The sequence below is a fragment of the Peromyscus californicus genome, unplaced genomic scaffold, assembly GCF_007827085.1.
Source record: "Peromyscus californicus insignis strain IS unplaced genomic scaffold, ASM782708v3 Scaffold_14__1_contigs__length_90479793_seg_2, whole genome shotgun sequence".
In the NCBI taxonomy this organism is placed as follows: domain Eukaryota; kingdom Metazoa; phylum Chordata; class Mammalia; order Rodentia; family Cricetidae; genus Peromyscus; species Peromyscus californicus.
The window spans coordinates 80,226,586-80,247,973 of NW_026294436.1; the positions used below are offsets into that span (position 1 = coordinate 80,226,586).

The 21,388-nt window shown below is 38.0% G+C and overlaps 1 pseudogene; it reads left to right on the forward strand.

Annotated features, from left to right (window-relative positions):
* The first annotated feature begins 12,553 nt into the window (after window positions 1-12,553).
* Window positions 12,554-13,404, forward strand: LOC128109523 (S-methyl-5'-thioadenosine phosphorylase-like; annotated as a pseudogene).
* The last annotated feature ends 7,984 nt before the right edge of the window (window positions 13,405-21,388 follow it).

Genomic DNA, 21,388 nt, shown 5'->3' on the forward strand with positions numbered 1-21,388 from the left:
TGTTTATATAAATGTACAAAGGCTTGAAAGAGAGAGAAAAAGGAATATATACAGTTATATAAACAAATAGTTTTTAAAAATAAAGTCTTTAAAGAGACAGTAAAGGTAGTATAAAAAATAAGCCACGTAAAGATGGATATTACACAGAGAATCTGGATTGTGTTGTCTTTGGGATTTTTAACTACAGAAAAACATTTGATTGCAAAAGTTGTTGAGTTAAGCCACTATGTATGTGACTTCAAAATTTGGATCTAATGATATGTTGCTTTGGAAAGGAGGCTCTGCTTTTGTTTCCAGAGGCTATGGATTTGTTCCAGATTAAGATACATCAGGTTTGACCAGCTAAGACCCCCTGAAAGGTCTCCGATGACACCATGGCCCAGATTATCCAACATCCAGAACCGTTTCAAGGCAACTGGCTCAGATGATACACCCTCATGGACTACGCCATAATCCTAAAATTTTCTTTGTGTCCCCATAAGATACAGCACCCCCCTCCAGCAGGAAGTAGTAAGAGAATCTATGCCCAAATTCCCAAATATACCAAGCTGGCTTTGGAGAGGGAATTGGCTCACTTGTTCTCTAAACCCAAGCATATTACTAAAAAAGAAAAGGTTAAGAGATTCTTGTGTTCCATATCAGAAGAGCCCTCTGGTGTGGGACAAACAAAAACCAATATTTTTATTTAAAACAAGTTAATTATAAATAATGTCTTTCTAAAAAAAGGGAATGGGATATAGATATGATAGGATAAATGGGTAGATTATTAAACCTACTTTTAAAGAGCAACTTGTTTAAAAATGTTTTACATTGTTATGGATTTTAGTTTATTGATACAAGTTTAAACTTAATTTTGTTATACTGTATATATATATATATATATATATATATATATATATATATATATATATATTTCTACTCTTGTTTGAGGTATTATGTTTATGTAACTCATTTAAATTGTAATGGATAATTAAGAAATAGATTAATAATTAGTATTCTTTGATAGTCAAACTTGTAGTTTGCTAGTTAAGTTTTCTAGGTATACATAGATATATTTCAGATAAATAGGTAATCTTCAAACACTTCAAAGACCTACAGAATATGGCATTTGAAATGTTTTAAAAATTTAGACTTTCTGGACAGTGAGACATGTCTGCTCCTGGCAGCACCGATTTACTTCAAGATGAGGATGGGTATCGAAGACACTCCATATGGAGTTTATCTTCACCTTGGCAAAAATAGCCATTTGGGCAAGAAACTGTTCTTGCCTGGACTGTTTTTAAAAAAATGTATCAACTGGACATGCAGGACGCATAGGAAGGTGACTACTGAACTTTGCCTGGCAATATGGTCCTTTAGGTTCCTGCTTCACAGAGGAAACTGCCAGACATTCTATAGGACACAGAGAGAAGTGACTGAGAAACTCTAGACCTGTGGGCTGAAGACAGATGCCCCAACTTTACAAAGGAACATTAGGTGACTGTCCAGGCTTCCAGCTGTCTCTGTCTACCCTGCAAGACTCCTAAAAGTTGCTTGCATCCTTCTCCCATTTCTCAAGTAATAGTATATCCTTCTGGGGTCTTTGATGTAGTTGAAGACTAGAGTTATAACTTCCTCAGTTATGATAAAAGATAACTTAGATATAAAACCTTAGACTCACAAATATAAGATAGATAGGATATCTTCTTTAATATTGTAACTATAATTCTTGCTTGATAATTGTTTTGTTATATGTAATTTTACTATGTTAAAGTTAAAACCTTCCTTTTTGAAAAAAAAAGAAAAAGGGGAAGTGCTGTGTGTAGCTTGAGTTTTCCTGCCTGGCCCACAGTCAGGATAAATCTCTGCCACCCGCCAGTCCCACAACCACTCAGACCCAACCAAGTAAACACAGAGACTTATATTGGTTACAAACTGTATGGCCGTGGCAGGCTTCTTGCTAACTGTTCTTACAGCTTAAATTAATCCATTTCCATTAATCTATACCTTGTCACATGGCTCATGGCTTACCAGCATCTTTACATGCTGTTTCTCATCATGGCGGCTGGCAGTGTCTCTCTGACTCAGCCTTCCACTTCCCAGCTCTATTCTCCTCCTTGTCCTGCCTATACTTCCTGCCTGGCCACGGGCCAATCAGTGATTTATTTATTGACCAATAAGCAACACATTTGACATACAGACCATCCCACAGCAGCTGTGGATGATTAATTGATAAATAAAACACTGATTGGCCAGTAGCCAGGCAGAAGTATAGGCAGGACTAACAGAGAGGAAAATTGAGAGAACAGGAAGGCAGGAGGGAACACTGCGAACCCCTGCCAGGACAAGGAAGATGTAAGGCGCCAGTAAGCCACGAGCCACATGGCAAAGTATAGATTAATAGAAATGGGCTGAGTAAAAGAGTAAGGGCTAGACAATGGTAGGCCTGAGCTAATGGCTGAGCAGTTTAAATAATATAAGCATCTGTATGTTTATTTTATAAAAGGGCTACTGCACTGCCGGGGCTTGGCGGGACCCAGAGGGAAAAACTCTCTAGCTAAAGGCTACTTTGAAGAATATATACACAGCCAGGTGGTGGTGGCACGTGCCTTTAATCCCAGCACTCAGGAGGCAGAGGCAGGTGGATCTCTGTGAGTTCGAGGCCAGCCTGGTCTACAAAATGAATTCCAGGACAGGCTCCAAAGCTGCAAAGAGAAACCCTGTCTCAAAAAACAAACAAACAAACAAACAAAAAGGATATAAACAACAACAAATGCCAGCAAGTATCTAAAGAAGAAGGAACTCAGACATTGCTAATGGGAATGTAAACTGATGCAGACATAGGACTTGGTATAGAGGTTTCTAAAAAAATCTAAAACTAGGCTGGGCGGTGGTGGTGCACGCTTTTAATCCCAGCACTCAGGAGGCAGAGGCAGGCAGATCTTTGTGAGTTCAAGGCCAGCCTGGTCTACAGAGTGAGATCCAGGAAAGGTGCAAAGCTACACAGAGAAACCCTGTCTCAAAAAACCAAAAAAAAAAAATCTAAAACTAGACGTAACATCTAACCCAGTTATACCATTCATGCACATACTCCTGATGTCAACATATCACAATACTGGCACATCCTGCAGCACAATTCACAATAGGTAAGAAATGGAACCAACTTAAAGGCCCATCGACTGACAAACAGATAAAGAAAATGTGGTATACATGCAATGGAGTTGTTTTTTTTTTTTTTTTTTGTTTTTTTTTTTTTGGTTTTTTTGAGACAGGGTTTCTCTGTGTAGCTTTGCGCCTTTCCTGGAACTCACTTGGTAGCCCAGGCTGGCCTCGAACTCACAGAGATCCGCCTGGCTCTGCCTCCCAAGTGCTGGGATTAAAGGCGTGCGCCACCACCGCCCGGCTGCAATAGAGTTTTTATTATTAGTGTCAAGTTTTTTCATTTCCCCATTCCCTTTGTTCCCCCCCCAGTACCTTCACTGTGCTCTACTCCCAACCTACTCTTGAAATTATGGCCTCTTTTTCTTTGTTGTTGTCACACACACACACACACACACACACACACACACACACACACACACACTGAGAGAGAGAGAGAGAGAGAGAGAGAGAGAGAGAGAGAGAGAAGAGAGAGAGAGAGAGAGAGAGCTCAATATATAAATACAACCTGCTCAGTCCATTCAGTGTTACTTGAATATATATAATTTCAAAGCTGACCACTTGGTATTGGATAACCAATTAAGTGCATTATCTCTGGGGAACATCATTTTATCTGCTCTCAGCATTCATTAGTTGCCTGTGGTTCTTTTTCTATGGGTAGGGCCCCATGAGATTTCCTTATTCTATGTTAACTCTCTATTGGTGATGTACTTCTTCAGGCCTTGTTTAAGCAGCCATATTGTTGAGGTATCATGAGTGAAATATCTCTGTCCTTTCAAGGAGACACAATCTCACATCAGATTTTCTGGTCTTCTGGCTCTTATAATCTTTCCACCATGTCTTCCATGTTCCCCCTTGATCCTTAGGTGCAGGAGTTATGTTAGGTGGATCAATTATATCAAACACAATCATTTGTTCTCTGTATTTTAATCAGTTGTTTTATGTAATGGTCTCCTTCTGTTGCAAAGAAAAGTTACTTTGATGAGGGGTAAGAGCTGCACTTATCTGTGGGTATAAGGATAAGTATTTAGAATGCAATTAGAAATTATTCTGATTTTGATGGTAGTTTCTCCTCTAAGATCCATCACCTCACTAGTACTGGATAATTGGCTGGTTTTCCAGTGCCAAGTGTAATTTCTTTTCAGTTGAGTGGGCCTTAAGTCCAATTAGAGAACTGTTGGTTATTACCAATATGTAAGTGCCACTACTGCATCTTGAGGGATATCATGACTGGTTGTCATTGTGGTTCATGTGTTATTGAATCTCTCCCTTAGAAGCTTGCATAGCATCTTCCAGTACTATGAAAGCTAGTCCTCAGAGATGAGGCTTTCAAGCCAAATCCACCTTGGGTCCTCTTGGTCTTGTGTCTAAAATTTGTGGTATCTCCAGAATTAAGAACATGCCTTTAAGCTCTGTGGGGTAACCAAGGACAAGAGGAATAGCCTGTGTTGTTTTGGGAGTGTCTTGGACTCCCATGACCTACAATTTGAAAGGTTTTTTTTTATGTCTGGCATTGGGAATTTTATTAAATAGTCTTGAGAGGAGAATTGTTGGTTCACATGTGATTTAAACTGTATCTGTTTAATGTATATGCATAAAATTATATATATATATAATATGCAATTTTAGGTAGATAAATATTAAGTTGATTCCTTATGACTTCTTCAGACATCCTTAGTGTTATTTTACCCTCCCTCTTTTTCTGTATTGCCCTCCTGTCCCTATCACCAATTAAAGCCTCCTCCATTTTATCCATCTCCCTCCAAGTAGTGTATATTCTGCTATTACTCTCTCTAGTGCTCCCCCTAGCCTTGGTCCTCTTACTATTTTCATGCTTTCTGCACTTTCTTCAGGTTATACATTCACATTTGAGTTTTATTCACTCATAGGGAATATAGTTTCATTTTCAGAAAGACAGATGGAACTGGGCATCATCTTATTAAAGGAAATAATCCAGACTCAAGAAGGCAAATATCACATTCTGAATTTAGATTAAAATGTATACATATGACATGAAAGAAGGGGAGGGGAGGGGACATGACATGGGAGGGGAGAAGTAGATCAGAAGTGGGGAGAAAGTAAAAAGGGAGGGTAATAGGGTGGAAATATTTACCAAAGTACAATAATATGTATGTATGAAAGTCATAATGAAACATTATTTATAGTTAAGGAATAATGAAAATTATAGTTTCTACACAAAAACAATAACATTTTGTTAAATTTTAAGTTTATGGAACTTTTATAAAGTCTTATTTTGTACTTGATTTTTAAAATTTTCATCAGTGGAGCAACATCCCAATTTTCTTTCTATGTGTACTGCAATATCCCTTACTAGATGCAAGTCTATTGAGGACTTTTCCAAAATTTTTAACTTTAAATTACCTTAGTGTCAGTGGTATGGATTCACCTGTGGTAGTACAGGAGAAAGAAATGCTGTCTATCCAGGTTCATCTTAACAGCATATAAGTTCTACACATCTAAATTTCACTCTTTGTAGTATTGTCATTTTGTGTGCACTGAGTTTCTAGCTCTATCTTCTTATGGTTTGCTTGTAATGTTAATATCACTAAATAAATGATAGTCAAGGCATATCTTCTATATTTCCAACCTAATGGCTTGGCATTAGCCTCCAGCTCTTTTCTTTAGTTCTTCAATTACCAGCCATTGATCAACATGAGTGCCATCCTATGTACATGCAGGGCATATCAACACCTTGTTAGAACTTGTCAATATAATCTTTATTGACTGTTAGTTACATCTTCCATTACCACCCCTCACCTCCATCTAAGTGAGGCTACTCATCCTGAGAGTGGTGTCTAAAGCTGATGCTCTTAGGTTTTCTTCTGTGCCTGATATTGTTTGAATCTGAAATGTCCCCTATAGGTTCATGTGTTTAATCTTGTTCTCTAGCTGTGGGAAGCTATGGAATTTTTAGAAAGAGAGGTTCAGATGGAGCCAAGTAACTATTTGTGAGGCCTCCAGTTCAGGCCTATTTTCCACTTCTTCATGTATTGTGTCCATTGCCATGAACTAAGACACTCCACCATGCATTCCATACTAAGATGGGTTGAAATATTCTGAAAACTTGAACCAAAATGGATCTCTTCTGACTTGGATAATTTGTTATGTATTTTTGGTCATGGTGACAAAAGTACTAATATGGTGTCTGAAAATAGAGGCTCAGATTCCAGTGCAAACCCTATTACACTATTAGTATCTAAGGAAAGGCCTTGGTCAGGCCATGCCACTCTGAATTTCATTGTATCATTAGTAAAAGGAGATTCTGAGTCTACAGTTCTTAACTATTTATGGACTTGCATTTTGTGAATTTTAAGTCTTCAGCACTTTCAAGACTGATATATTCAAAGTTGGCCAACAACTTCATCTGTAAAAAAAAAATCTGTCCTGTTTTTTCAACTCAGTAATCATTGCTCTAAGGAACAAATTATTCTTCAAGGTCCTCCTGATGCCACATGTGAGAATGTACATAGGGGAAGTAGAATCCAGAAGTTGGTAAAAGAGAACAGTTACAGTTCTTGAGTGTGCCTGTCTTATGTTCATGTTTACTAAAGGACATTTGTGCTTTGTGAAACTTTTAATAATCAGCAACTTTCTAATAGTTTTTAATGAATTCCCATTGGGATCATTGGACAATGGGTCCTTTTCTGCTTTTTGGAAAATCCCTATACAAGACCAAGAAACATCGGTGTTTTCTACAGGATGGTTAAGGAGTATTATACTCAATCCTGGGATTTCTTTAGCAACTGGCAAACATCCATGATTTCAGCTTAGTTAATTTCATAATGAAATAATAAACAAAATAGCATTTGTTTTAATTTGTTTCTTTTCTTTCTTTTTCCAGACATGGGCTCACTATATGCTGCAGGCTGACCTAGAACTCTCTATGTAGCTCAGACTGGCATCAGATTTGCAATATTTTTACCTCAGATTCCCAAGTGCTACGATTGTGAGTGTGTGCCTGTAGCTAGTGTTTTCCTGGTCCTGCCTGGCCCAGGGTCAGGACAAATCTCTCTCACCCGCCAGTCCCACAGCTGCTCAGACCCAACCAAGTAAACACACAGAGACTTGTATTGCTCACAAACTATATGGCTATGGCAGGCTTCTTGTTATCTAGTTCTTCTATCTTAAATTAACCCATTTCTATTAGTCTATACTTTGCCTTGTGGCTCTCGTGGCTTACCAGTACCTTACATCTTGCTTGTCATGGCAGTGGCTGGCAGTGTCTCTCTCTGCAGCCTTCCACTTCCCAGAATTCTCTTCTCTGCTTGTCCTGCCTATACTTCCTGTCTGGCTACTGGCCAATCAGTGTTTTATTTATTAACCAACCAGAGCAACACATTTGACATACAGAACATCCCACAGCATGTGCCACTCTGTCTAGTTTTTCTTTCATCTTTTAATGCTTCCAACTTCTTTTTCAGATTATATTTTTAGGACATCTTACAAATTATGTAATGAAAAATTAAGATATACTAAAACTATAACCTCATTGAATATTTCATTAGTTCATTTGTCCAACAACGTGATTTTATATGTATATGTAAATATATGTATATGTTTATATCATGCATATGTGTGAGTACATACACATCTGTGCATGTGTGTATGTAAATATATGTGTATGTCTATATTATACATATGTGTGAGTACATACACATCTGTGCATGTATGTGTGTAAATATATGTGTATGTCTATATCATACATATGTGTGAGTACATACACATTTGTGCGCGCGCGTGCGTGCATGCGTGCGTGCGTGTGTGTGTATGTTTGTGTGTAGGTCACACAACAAACTTGAGAGCTGTTTTTCAGGGACTACCCACCTTGTTTTTGTTTGATTTTATGATAAGGTCTCTCATTGGCCTGGCTTTCACTGTTTTGACTAAACTGACTGGCCCATAAACCCCAGAGATCTTCCTTTCTCCACCTTCACAGTACTAGAATTATTAACTTTCTCACTTGGGTTCTTGTGATCAAACTGAGGCTCTTATGCTTCCAACTGCTACCAACTTCACCATCTCCCAGCCCCATAGCATCATTTTTTAATGGCTTGGTATTATAGATGTGGAGTACAATTTTAAAAACAATGTGAATGATTTCCAAACATGCTGGCATCCCAATCAGCTTTGGACATCTTAAAGAAACACATTCCTGTGCTTGCACCCAACATATTCCTGTGCCTGTAGCCAATAAACTCCTGTGTGCCCACACAGCAGACTTTTGTGCCTAAACCTAAGAGGTTCCCAATCTGCACCTAACATATTTCTGTACCTGAACTCAGTCTGAATAACCCAGGCAAATTTGTATTTCTAATTATCTTCTAAATAATTATTTTTATGTAGACAGATTGGCACTAGTATCTGAAAACTTCTAGGGACCTTATGCAAGACATTCTACTTTTCCATTCATCCACATCTTTGTGACTAGTTCTCTCTGGTCTTGAAATTCCTTAAGTCATTTGTTCTTTACTTATTTTGGCATAAAGGCAAAATCTGCTCTAAGTTTTTCTTTTCTCCTTATTAATTTTCTTTCCTGCCCCCTTTTGTGTTAATTTTACACTAGTCTCTTCCTCTCCTTCTCTATTGCTCTCTGTTCCTCCTATCTAGCCCTGCCTTGTTTTACCTAACCTTCCCCTTTCTAACAATTTGTATTCTTCTATTCCACTCTCTAGTGATCCTCTTCTCCCTCCCTTTCTTTTTCTCTTTCTTCCCTTCCTTATTGGTGCTGGGGATCAGTCTAGGTCCTCTTGTGTGCTAAGAACACTTGTGCTCACCCAGCTTTTCTTTCCAATTAGTAGCCTTACTAAGAACTGCCATTTGGAACTATAGAGTAAGTGGAGCTTTTCATCATATATTTGACACAGATATACTGTCCCATTCTCTAAATCAACTGTTTTACTTCTTAAATGAATTATGTTATGGATAAAACTATTGTAGTATAAAACCACTTTGTTCATGGCCCTAAAATGTAGTAGACAAAGCTAATCTAAACATTGTGTAGTGCCTTCAACAAAGAAAAAGATGTGATTATCACTTCAGAACAATGTACTTTTATAGTAGATGTGTCCTGAATAACAGGAGTAAATTAGACAATTTTAAAACATTACTGACTCATGTAGAGATAGTGTTATTGTAAAGTTTTTTTTTTCATATACATCTCTTAAGCTATGTAAGTTGGCATTTTGAACTCAGGCCTTTTAACATTTGGAAGTCAAAGTTTAACAAATTATCCATATTTGTAATTATATTTATAATACTTATTCAAGCATGTTTTGCCCTAAAAGTTTTCCAAGGTCAATATTACTTTGTAGTGTCATTTTCCTACTTGCTTTGGCTACTTGACCTTACTTAATATTCATGACAAATTCCATATAATTGCCACAAAAGTTCTTCCAAGTCTCTGAGAAGACAAACTTGGTCCTATATTTGGACTATTAGTAGTTCAGAATAGTTATTTGCAAGAATTAAAGTGATGCCAGTTATAGTGGTGCACAATTTGATCCCAAAATCAGGGAAGTTGAGGCAAGAGGGTTGTGAGTTTGATGCCAGCCTATACAGTGTAGTGAGACCTTGTCTCAAAATTATAAAAAAATAAAAAACAAACAAACAAATAAAACAAATGAAGCCAACTAAACAACAAAGAATACAATGCAACCAGTTTAACCTAGGCACAAACTCATAAATCATACATGTATTTCAAAATAAGTATTAGTTAAATTATATTTCTAAATGCGTGAACTTTAAAAGGGTTAGTTTTACTCCACCAGAAGTTAGTCTTAGTGTATTATTTTAAACAAGCACTCTCTGGTTGATATGACTTACATAATTAAACTCACTTCCTTCCTTCTCCCATGGGCTTCACCTTAAACTCTCAGAAGAGTTCCCATAGGAAACAGGAAACAAGGTCCGTTGCACTTGCTTTTCAATTCTTCTTCTTTCTGGTGCCTTCATAGGTGAGCAAGTGTGACAACAGCAAATTTGAAATTTAGTTTTAAGTCTCTATTTTTTTGGTTGAAAAATAAGCTAATGTCACTAATTGCATTAATTACATTAATCACATCATTTTAATCACATAATTTTAAATAACACTAGATGTACTATTTGTATGTTGTCTCAAATTGAACCTAGGGCTTTATGCAACCTAGCTAAGGGCTTTACAACTGGGCTTTGTCCCAGCCATGGACTTTGTGATACTTCAAGAAATAGATACTGCAGTAAAAAAATTTAAAACCCTGTAGAAATACAAATTTCATCAATCACTCAAGTTTGTATTTTCTTTATTCTTTTTGCAATACTAATAGTTTTCACCATCTTCATGTTTAACCTAGGTTTTTACAGTTTCTTGGCAAAGTATCTTTTCATTTTCAAAACTCAGACATGAAGGGAATATAAGAAAATAAGAAAATGTTGAAATTAATATCACAAGTAATTATACATTTTATAGTAGTCTAGCATGCAATTACGATAGTGTTTTAATAAAATTATTATTTATATTACTCTTATAAATCATAAAATATGTATTTTCAAAAGGTTAATAGTTAAAATTCTCAAAATTCATAAAGTAGCTCCATAAAATATAAATTTAGGCTTCAGTTCATTAGGCTTGTAGTCTGGTCACTCCCTTCAGCTTTCAAGCAGGCTCCTTTGAAGTATCCTACAGAAGTTTGTGTTGAGGAATTCAGAAGACAGAGGCAAGTCAACTGAAAAATGTTTTCTTCTTTCTTGGAGCAATAGTTGCCATTATTGACTGATTTTCAGACTTTCTTGGGAAAATACTTTTCATTTTAATATACCAATTCCCATGCCCTATCTGAGAGTCACTGAATCAGGTGAGCTGTGGGAAGAGATGTCATACAAAGTCTCTAGAAGATTCTGGTGATCATCATGGTTGTAAAGCATAGTGTTAAGAAACCTTAAACTGTCAAATAAAATTTTAATGTTATTGAGAAGTATGCAATCCTAAATATAAGGTTTTATTTATTATTGCTACTAGTTGAAAACATGTAAATAATATCAGTGAAAATACATTCAGAGACTGAATATGAGAATTTATCCCTTCTCATTTATTTAAAAAGCAATGTACACTTCAATGTCACGGTTAAATATTATAATTGGTATTATATTGACTCTGAAGATGGAGGTTCAGATTTCACATGGTTTCAAGAAAGCACTACTTGCAAACTACTTTCTTGATGCCCCTCTAACCCTGGCTGTGGTGTAATTTTGTACCACTTCTAAAACCATTAAATGAGGTATTCTGCTCTATCTACAGACTCCCATAATCTAGCATATGCATTCAAAGGTAACACCATTTAATTCCTATTTGACTTATATGGGAATGTCTGCTCCTCTCTTCTCCATTATTCACATCTACCTTCCTACTTTTCAGTAACTTCTTCAACCAGTCTAGAAGTTATAAAGCACAAGTTCAAGAAGATTCATCCCCAATAGAAGGTCCTTTGCCTCTATTGACTTATCACCAGTGTTTTGGAAACCCCAGATCAGGATTCAACTGTGTTTTCTACTTTCTTTGTTCTGGAGTACTACCATTGAAAGTCATATGGCAAAGGTGATGTGGTAGGGCAATTCTTTAATTCCAGCACTCATGGACTTAGGGAGTTGGGGCAGAAGGACCTTGTGACTCTTAAGTTCCAGATGAGCTGGGCTACATAGCAAGATCTTGTTACTAAACTAAACCAAATTAAATGAAACAAAATAAAACAAAAGCAAAAAAAATTAAAAAAGAAAGAAAGTCACAAAATGAGTTCTATTTGTGGGTAAATTCAGGGCAACCCATATCAAACAGGTCTTCAACATGATGGCAACTATACAGTTGTTTTTCTCTGTTAATTTGTTTTCTTGGATATTATTTTATACTTAACTCCTTACTCTTTCAATACTTTCATGCCTCTATGCTTCATAGAGAAACCACAGAGATATATTCTCCCAACTTCCTGCTATGAATCATAGGAATCTCCTAACTTTGCCTTACCCTTTCTCCTCCCTACTTTTCTTTTTAAAAATGATCCTGTTGCCAGGTGGTGGTGGCTCACATCTTTAATCCCACCACTAAGGAAGCAGAAGCAGGTGGATTTCTGTGAGTTTGAGGCCAGTCTGGTCTACAAAGCAAGTTCCAGGACAGCCAGGGCCCTTACACTGAGAAACCCTGTCTCAAAAAAAATACCCAAACCAACCCTCCCCCCCAAAAATCTGAGGCATATCACATGAGGCCTCAGAAACTATTCCCAGACCCTTTCAAAAACAATTTACTCTTGCTGTCTGAATATGGTTTAAAATGTAGGATCATTCCCATGACATCTGATAGGGCTAAATAGCATTTTGCCCTCCTCCCAATCCAGTGCTCTGGCTTGCAGAGGACTCTCTGGGTGGAGACATGGCCTTGGAAGCCGCCTGCAGGGCGGTAAAGATTGGAATAATTTGTGAAACAGGTTTGGATGATCCAGAAATTTTAGAAGGAAGAACTGAGAAGTATGTGGATACTCCATTTAGCAAGTCATCTGATGCCTTAATTTTGGGGAAGATAAAAAACTTTGATTGTATACTTCTTGAAAGACATGGGAGACAATATACCATCATGCCTTCAAAAGTCAACTACTAGGAGAACATCTGGGCTTTGAAGGAAGAGGGTTATACACATGTCATAGTGACCACAGCTTGTGGGTCCTTGAGAGAGGAGATTCAGCCTGGTGACATGGTCATCATCAATCAGTTCATTGACAAGACATCCCTAAGGCCTCAGACCTTCTATGATGGAAGTCACTGCAGCTCCAGAGGAGTGTGCTATATCCCAATGGCTGAACCATTTTACCTCCAAACATGAGAGGTCCTCACAGAAACAGCTAAGAAGGTTGGACTTCAATGCCATTCAAAGGAGACAATAGTCACAATGGAGGGGCCTCGTTTCAGCTCTTGAGCAGAAAGGTTTTTATTCCATACTTGCGGTGTGGATGTTATCAATACAACTACAGTTCCAGAGGTGATGCTCGCTAAGGTGGCTGGAATTATTATGTAAGCATTGCCATGGCAATTGATTATGATTGTTGTAAGAAACATGAAGAAGTGGTGTCAGTGGATGGAGTTTTAATGACCATGAAAGAAAATGCCAACAAAGCCACAAGTTTACTCCTTACTACCATACCTCAAATAGAGTCAATGCAATGGTCAGAAATGCTCTGTAACCTGAAGAACATGGCCCAGTGTTCTGTTTTACTACCAAGACATTAAAACAGCATGGCTGCCACAAGGAGACTTACTACTTCTAGTCTTTGGGAGATTTTGCTTAAACAAAAACAAGGAAGTTTTGCAGCCTTCATGCTTTTGTCTGGGAAGAAGAGCATAGAAAGAGACAATACAGTCCACCAAGATACCCACTCTTCCAGAACCCAGAAGGAAAGCAACAACCTGCAGAAATGTAAAGGAACAAAGCCTAAAACCTTGTCAATCATTTCTCCTATTAAACTGACCACAGTGAAGTCTGATGAGAACACCCATTTCCCTGCACTGCTGACAATTGAATATGAGCTTGAAGTGGGATTGTATGGTTGTAAATTGACACCATCTTTCTGAAGGGCAGTTTGGTACAATGCATCCGAGGCCTAAAAATATTTAATGCACTTTGGTACACTAGGAATTTCTCTTTAAAAAGTTATGGGAGATTCATTCAAAGAATCACATGTAATGGCTGTGACCTATCATCACAAAATATTCAAAACAATCTGAATATCAAAAAATTAGATGGATGTATCATGTTTCTGTTAAGATTAAGCTATAATGCAATCAATGGTCACTTTGGGGGTGGGGGTGGAAAAACAGGAAATGGTCACTTTGTACTATGAAATGAGGAAAAAAGGTATAAGCATTTATGATTCTCGTTTTTTGTTTTAAATGATGTGTAAATGTACAAAAAAAGACAAGACAAAAATATACATAATCCTATAACTGTATTTATGAAGAGATGCTGAATAATTCTTATTTTCTCTTTTGATTGATTTTAGTTTGAAGTCTATTTTGCTAGATATTAAGATAGCTACACCAGCTTACTTCTTAAGTCCATTTTATTGGAAAGTCTTTTCCCAGCCTTTTACTTTGAGTTGGTGTCTGTCTTTGAAGTTGAGGTGTGTTTCTTGTATGCAGCAGAAGGATAGATCCTGATTTCATATTCATTCTGTTAGCCTGTGTCTTTTTATAGGTGAATTGAGTCCATTGATATTAAGGGATATTAATAGCCAATGATTGTTAATTCCTGTTATCTTTTGGTGGTAGTGTGTGTATATATTTCTCTTCTTTGGGATTTACTGCCATGGGTGTATCTGACTTCCTTAGGTTGGAGCTTTCCTTCTAGTGCTTTCTGTAGGGCTGGATTTGTGGATAGGTATTGTTTAAATCTGCTTTTGTCTTGGAATGTCTTGTTTACTTCATCTATGGTGACTGAAAGTTTTGCTGGGTATAGTAGTCTGGGCTGGCAACCATGGTCTCTTAGTGTCTTTATTACATCTGTCCAGGAACTTCTGGTTTTTCTGCATTGAGAAGTCGGTGTTATTCTGAAGGGTCTGCTTTTATAAGTCACTTGGCGTTTTTCCTTTGCTGCTCTTAATATTCTTTCTTTATTCTGTATGTTTAATAGTTTAATTATAATGTGGTGAGGGGACTTTTGGGGGGTTCTAGTCTATTTGGTGTTCTATAAGCTTCTTGTATCTTCATAGGTATTTCCTTCTTTAAGTTGAGAAAGTTTTCTTCCATGATTTTGTTGAATACATTTTCTGTGCCTTTGAGTTGATATTCTTCTCCTTCTTCTATCCCTACTAGGCCTTTTCATGGTGTTCCAAAACGTCCTAGACATTTTGTGGATATGTAGCCTGAACTAGCTATTTCCTGTGACTAAGCAAGCCTTCCCGTGGATGGATTGGGACACTAACCGAGCCACACAACCTATGACCTACAGTCTGTCCTGCTTATGGGATGTGCCATAGGGAGTGCGGTGGGGTAAGAGTGGTGCAGAGATTGTAGACCAGCCAAAAAGGACTGGTCTAGCCTCAAACCCATGCCACAAGAGTGAGCCCATCCTTGACACTGCCTGGAATGCCAGGACCCAGAGACTGGATGGCCCAGGACCTAGGATAGAACCAAACACAATCAGAGAAAAAAAAAGTCAATGTAGTGATATCTCATGATATTCTGATAAAGATAGATGACTGCCTCACTTGTCATCAGAGAGCCTTCATTCAATAACACTTGGAAACAGATGCAGAGACCCACAGCCAAACATGTCAGAAACTGACATGAAACTATAAGGGAAACTCCATGAATCTACAAGGATGACTCCAGTTTCCAGTACACACATGATGGCTCACAATAATCTGTAACTCCAGTTCCAGGAAAACCAGTACAGTTCTTTGTGGGCACCAGGCACACATGAGGTACATATATTTACATGCCAGCAAACACTCATACACACAAAATAGAAATATTATAAAAATTACAGATATGTATGTGTGTAGCTAGAGTTTTCCTGCCTTGCCCACAGTTAGGACAAATCTGTACCCGCCAGCCTCACAGCCACTCAGACCCAACCAAGTAAACACAGAGACTTATATTGCTTACAAACTGTATGGCCGTGGCAGGCTTCTTGCTAACTGCTCTTATAGCTTAAATTAATCCATTTCTATAAATCTATACCTTGCCACGTGGCTCGTGGTTTACCAGCATCTTCACATGCTGCTTGTCATGGCGGCGACTGGCAGTCTGTCTGACTCAGCCTTTCACTTCCCAGAATTCTCCTCTCTCCTTGTCCCGCCTATACTTCCTGCCTGGCCACTGGCCAATCAGTGTTTTATTTATACAGAATGATATCCACAACATATGTGATTAAGTAGACTATAATTAAAGGCTATTAAATTATATAGTTAAAACATTCAGCATAAAGGAGGAATGGCATTCTGATATATGCTTGTTATGGTTTAAAAATGAAATGTCACCCACAGGATCTTATTTTAAATGATTGCTCCTTGAGTGGTGGCATTATTTTTGGTGGCTATGAACCTTTTAGGAGGTAGGGCCCAGGTGGTATGAATCACTAGGGTAGAGGTGGGGCTTTTGAAGGTTATACCCAGCTCCACTTCTGGTCTTTCCACTTAGCTAGTGAGAAGACAAATTATCCCTAGTCTGTTGAACTTGAAGAATTGCCTGTTTATGTGTTTTTGGTGCTTATTTCTCTGATTTTAGATAATTTCATATAAATGTGTATATAGTACTCATCCAAGACTTGAGAGCATTTCTCTCCTTGCAAGTCTCTGTCACCCTCCTCTCTGTACTCTGTCAATTCTAGCCCTGTAGCCCACAGTGTGCTCCAACTTTATCTTCTTGACTCAGATAGTCTCTGGCCCTCTGGGGCTGTCATCTGGCAAGTATCCTCAGCATCACTGTTGCTGCAGTGGAGCTCTCCTCTCCATTCTCCCAAGGGTCACAGTTCTGTACTGCATCTTCTATCATCACTGGCACAAAGTTAGCTGTTGATAGACAGACTTCTGAGCTTTTTTCTGTCTGTAGCCCTCTCTGCTAGTACAATTCCAGAAAATTTCTACTACCCAAGATTCTCTGACAAGGGGGGGGGGGGCAATATCTTGCAGCCTAGGACTCCATTGTGCTCTGTTTGGGTTTCTGTCTTTTTCTAAAATCCAAAATTTGTCACTAATAGACAGTGGGACTATTACAGGTATCAGCTAACTCACTTCTCTTTTCTCAGTGCCATAATTCTGCTCTGGGTGATATATATTTTTATTCATTTTTACATACCAACCATAGATCCCCCCTCTTCTCTCCCCAACCTTTCCCCTCCCAGCCTTTCCCCCCAACCCACCCCCCCCATTCCCTCCTCCAACAAGGTAAGTCCTCCCATGGGGAGTCAGCAGAGCCTGGTACATTCAGTTGAGCCAGGTCCAAAACCCTCCCCTGCATCAAAGCTGTGCAAGGTGTCCCATCATAGGTAATGGGCTCCAAAAAGCCAGCCCATGCACCAGGGATCCTGATTCCACTGCCAGGGGGCCCCTTAAGCAGATAAAGCTACACAACTGTCTCTCTTATGCAGAGGGTCTTGTCCAGTCACTCTGGTTGTTATTTAATGCCCCAAATCAATTACTTCACATATTTTATCTGTTTGATTATTGTTTACGAAACCAGAGCAAATCTTCTACTAATTATTCAGTATAGCTGGATGTAAATGTGTGAATTATTGCATTTTTAACTTTCAGAATTTCAATTTTGCCTTACAAACATGTATGATTGGGGCCAGAGAGATGGATTTGTGAGATATCTGTGAGGTACCTGTGAGATAAGAGCAGGCTTGGTTTTTTTTTTCTCAGTCCTAAGGGTTTCAGTAAACTAAGAATTTGTCATATGGGGTTTTCCACAGACAGGTTAATGCAAATCATATGACACCCTCAGCAAGGTACAGGGGTAAGCTTCTCACTTCTGTTTTCTTCCCCAGAACACATTTGTTGACCTGCTTCTTCAGTGTCAATGGCTTAGTGACTACAATGTTCTAGTTGCTATGATATAGACTGACTTTCACTTTAAAATATTAATTCCAAAGTTTAGTGTTTCCTCAGACTTTATAATTAAGCTTAGGATCCCAGTACATGTTAAACCCTAGGCCCTGGGGAATTTACCTCATTCTGTTTTTTTTCATAGGTCACCGAATTTAGTTTTTGCTACTGATTTTGAATATTTTGTTTCTACCTGGGGATTTCCTTTGCTTATTTTTAATCTCAGTTCTGTATTTTAAATTAATTTGGATTTATTATATTTAGTTTTCTGATTATTTTGTATGGCTAAGGAACCTTCAAGAGTCAACAAGTCTACCACCATATTTCTTTGATTTATGTTATAGGAGGGGCTCTATCTGTCTTTTAAGTGAAACATTTTCTTGACTCATATTTAGCTTTTAGGGGATGTGTTATCACCCCATGCCTTCCTATCAAAAGAAACCAAAGTGTTAGAATGTGAAGGTTCTCAATGGCATGGATCATATTAATTTAATCTGTACCATCCAGAACTCCATGTGGAACATCAGTCAAACAGAATTTAAAAAGTACCCATCGAAGAGAACATAAGGAGGGTTCTGAAATTTCACTAAGAAAGCACATTTATTAAATTCAGTTTTCTTTAAATAAAATTTAATACTCAAGTTCATATCCTAAATACCTTTAAAAAAAGAAGGGTCTAGGCATGGCAGTATACAGCTGTAATACTAGCATTGGGATGCAGAAGCAGGTGGATCACTATGATTTTATGGCCAGCTAGAAGTCAATGGCCAGCCATTCTAGTCAATGGTAAGCACTGGGTTCAGTAAGAGACCCTGTTGCAAAATACAAAACTAAATAACCAACCAACCAACCAACCAACAAAACAAAATAAGATAGAGAATGATAGAAGACAATATCATAATTTCAACCTTTGCCCTCTTCATGTGCATATGACACAAATGTTTACATGTGCTGGTTAGTTTTTCGTCAACAACACAAATTGGAGTCACCTGGGAAGATGGAACATAGTTAAGGAGTTGTCTCCATCAAATTGGCCTATGGATATATCTGTGGGGCATTTTCTTAATGATTGATTTGGAAAGGCCCAGCCCTGCATAGGTGGTCCTGGTTTATATAGGGAAGCAAGCTGGGCATGCTATGGAGAGCAAGCCACTAAGCAACTTTCCTTCATGGTTCATGCTTCTGCTTCTTCTTGAGTTCCTTCCTCGAGTTCCCTCAGTAATGGATTGTTACCTGGGAGTTGCAAGTTATACTAAACCCTTTCTTCCCAAGTTGCTTTTAGTTATGGTATTTTATCACATCAATAGAAACCTAACTAAACATGGGTACACCACATACACACACACACACACACACACACACACACACACACACACACACACACACACACACAATATGTATGGTATCCACATAAAAAAATACAAAAAAAACCTCATAAGTAATGCCATCAAAAAGAAGCATTGCTTCCATTAGTTAGAGTAGAAAGTGATGAAATAGATTAATGTATCTTTTAATTTTATTCAATTTAATGAAATAACTTGAATATAAAACATATTTATATGTTTTATAAATATAATTATGTAATTAACATTCAGATGAGGACCTACCTGGGAGAAATGGCTGGCTATGCTCTCAGGAGGCAGCTTGAGTTATTAAAGAGCAGAATTCAGGATTTGGAGTTGTAGCCTGTGAGATGCTCAAGATAAGTACCCTTATAAGAGAAGAAAACAGAAAATGTTAGGTGTCCTGAAACTTCTTACTCTTTTGCATCTCCAGAAGAAGCAAGTGTGTTTTAAAGAGCTCATATAGTGTAGTGACTACAAGAATCTCCAGCTGACTTCAAATCTGAAGTAGCTGGAAGCATGCCATACTACCTCACTTTAAGAAAACCCCTGGAGACCACTAGCAAGAAATTTATGAGATTGGATTGCCCCATATTTCCCTTACGATGACAGGAACTCTGGTCTTTTGTAAATGAATGAATCATCTGTAAGCCTTTGACTCTGCAGTCTTTTGGAGTGTGTGTGTGTGTGTGTGTGTGTGTGTGTACATTGGGGAGCTGTTATGTGATACTGTTCCGGGGAGATGTGAACAAATGTCTATTCACCTCAGATAGGAAACCAATGACAGACCAAAGTACAAGTTGGTGAACCAATGAATTTTGGGGTGTTACTTATAGGAGCAGAAATGACTCAAAGACAGCTGCATCACCAAAACTAACATTAGCATGGGTAACAGCCTATGAAAGTATAAATCTGATCTCATTTCACTACTTGCAGCAGCCCAACAGGTTGGAGAGTATCCTTTCCTAATGGCCCAGTTGGTCTGAGCCTCTTCCAGGTAGCTCAGCTCTTTCAGACTGTTTGGCTGGTCATTGCTTCTTGCAGGGAGCTGGGTTTGTCTGAGAGTCTTCTCTCAGAAATCTTCGCTATTTGTGTACTCTTTGGGAGGGAAAGGTCTACTGAATCTGGTCAGTCTTAGAGACTTCCTGATGCCATTATGAGTCATTTGCTTCCTGTCCTAATGAGCTTCCTTGCAATATTTTACCTCCCCTTAGAACAACCTGTTGGTTCAGTCTCTGTAAATATCCTGTCTTAAATTTCCCTCCAAGACTGGAAGGTTTTAATTTCATAGGAAACTACTACACAACAGGGGCTCAGTGGAAAAAGTGGAGGTGGGGTAGGAATATGACACTGAAAAAACTGAGGAGCACAACAGGAAATAAGCAAGTTAAGCACCAGAGTCCCTTATTCAGTTATTATGGATCCTCATACCAGTAGGACCCAGGATTCCTGGAGGAACAGGTATTAAGGGTTGAGAGCAGGATGGCTCAGATTGGCCTTGGGCAGAGGGCAATATTCAAGGGGTGAGTCCTCTTCAAGAGAGGTCTAGAAGAAGACCTTAAAGAAAGCCTAAACTGTATATAATAAAGTTTTAAAGAGCCCACGTAATGTCTAATTTAAAAATGTAAATATGAGTTTATTAAGATAAAGAAAGAGGAAGAGCAACAATGGTAATGGTGTTTTTCTGTTTTTTTGTTTGCTAGGTTGTTTTTTTTTTTTTCCCCCGTATTGTCTTTGGCAGAATTAGTAAAAGACAACTCTTCTTCTCCCACCAAAGTCCATTGTTAGTCTTTTTGGTCTTTGTATAATTAAAGGTTAAGTATGTTGACAAAACTTTCTAAACTTAAAGTAATAAGAAGTGGAGGGTGATAGGGTTCTTTCTTGGAAGAGTACATTCCAAGCTTGCTTCAATTAACTTAACAGAACTCTTACTCACAGAATTGATTCATTTCATAATTAGGGCCTTTACTTAAGTGAAAGTCATCACCAACAGAAAATATTGTTTCTTCCCCATATAACAACAGATAAACTGTGGTGACTCTAAATGACTCATACCCAAAATCAACTACAGTAATTCTCACACAGTCTATGTGTTTCGCCTAATGTGAAACTTAATGTGCAAATATTTACAATATATTTATATCACTTGATGGAGAGATAACTGCAAGTGATCAAAATCTACTTGGTTGTTCAAAGAAGGAAAACAAAACACCTTGCCTTAAAAAGAGGTGTATTTGGAAAGACACTTAATTTAATCATTAGCAACTCAATATAACTGATACTTGTTCAAATTTAGTTTTTCACAGACATGAAATACACTTATGT